Here is a 1,688-nt window from a genome sequence, read left to right as displayed (position 1 = left end):
TTTTGTATTGGATGAAAATAAACTTGTAGTGAAATTCAACTATGCTAACTACTGATATTTTTAAATCTTTATCTGAAATATTCACAGCATATATGATCTACTTATATTATAATCAACCTTTATATTATTTTTGGTACCTCATTTGCTCTTTAAAATTTTTGTTGATTAAAGGTTTTTTTTATTCCCAATAGATCTTACCTAATTTTATTAGAACAATCAAAGGTAGCATTTTTTTAATGCTATATATATGGGTCCCATTTTTCAGGTACTAAATAAAATATCTACTACACATTTACTGTTCTTTATTCAAACCTGCACAACATAAGCCTGGCTATGGAAATGCTTATTTGTTGGGAGGGTGCTTGTCTGGATCAATGATGAGCACAACTGTCTGAGGATGCTGAGGGACTCATTCCAGATGTCAATCTGAGGTCCAGATGAGGGCCCTCTACTAGGACAAATAAGACTCTCAGGGCCTGGCTGTCTTTAATGACCCCTCAGTGACAACATAATACCACTCTTAGCATGCTTTCTCTTTTTCCCAGAACAGGGCATTTATGTCTTATTTTATAAGTCACTGTGCACCTTTAGATATGATCTGCAATCCAAGACTTGCTTCATTTTGCTTATTTTGAACAAAAGTTGTATAAAGATACTGATATACAGAAACTATGTTCTTGAGTAACAAATGAGGGAATAAAAATGATTGAAATAAGAAGGAGAGAAGCAATTGTGATGGGTAATGAAATTCTCATTTGGGCTAAAAGAAGAAAAAATTGTATGCCTATATTAAATAATGACAATGGAACCAATTTTTTACTGTTGAATATTTTCTGATACTGTCTTTGTTTTTCTTTCTGTCACATTGTGCTGAGATAGAAGGACTAAGATCAGGGCTTTTACTTCAGAGAACAGAGGTGAGTAACTAAACAAAGATCCTTTGAAGCTCATATGTTATATTCTGTGTGCCAGGTCTTGAGGTCTCTGTATGAATCTTTTCAGAAGCTTATTCAAGAATATTTTTATAATGTATATTTTTCCTCATTGAGACCTTCGTCAAGGTTACCTACATTATTGTATACTCATAATTTGTTCTTTCATTTTAATTCTTTTCTGCTTTGATGGAAAGATGTAGACTATTAGAGAAATTTTAACAGTTTCATATTGGATCAAAATTATTATAGTGAAATCCAAATATGCCAAAATGTTATCAGATTTCTTCATCTGCTTAATTATTGAACTTTAAGAATAGAGACTCTATGATTCATAAGGCTTTTGTGGTCACATTGCATTATATTTCTGCCTCTAACTTAATCTTTGGGGATTGACATGAATTGTTTCTCATTTTTGCAACATAGGATGTTGTATGTGTAATTTTGATAGATCTCTTTAAGACCATTAAGTTTTTATATGATAAAAGTTGCAATAATTCTTTTGAAACACAAAATACTTCAATTTTCAATACTGCTCTAGGCCTTTAAAAAGGATATTATGTTAGAGGTATTAAATGGAGAGATATGGAAATATCATATCATTATTATTTCTTACTAAAACTTGAAATACACATCCCTAAGAAAAGTTGTTTATATATTTCCTGGCAAGGTTTGTTGAAAATTGTGTGTTACCTGAGACCTAGTGGCTATTGCCTTAAGCACATGCAAATTTTTTTCTTGACAAAGTTCTGTCAC

At 31.4% G+C, this 1,688-nt stretch overlaps 1 non-coding gene across 1 annotated transcript; it reads left to right on the top strand.

Annotated features, from left to right (window-relative positions):
* Positions 1–368: 368 nt before the first annotated feature.
* Positions 369–435, top strand: LOC113910813. The gene has a single exon (XR_003516297.1). It is a non-coding gene; the product is annotated as a small nucleolar RNA SNORD109A (small nucleolar RNA).
* Positions 436–1,688: the final 1,253 nt, after the last annotated feature.

Source organism: Zalophus californianus, chromosome 6, assembly GCF_009762305.2.
Source record: "Zalophus californianus isolate mZalCal1 chromosome 6, mZalCal1.pri.v2, whole genome shotgun sequence".
Lineage (NCBI taxonomy): Eukaryota > Metazoa > Chordata > Mammalia > Carnivora > Otariidae > Zalophus > Zalophus californianus.
Note: the sequence above shows the minus strand (reverse complement) of the source record. Positions and strands in the feature narration are given on the sequence as shown.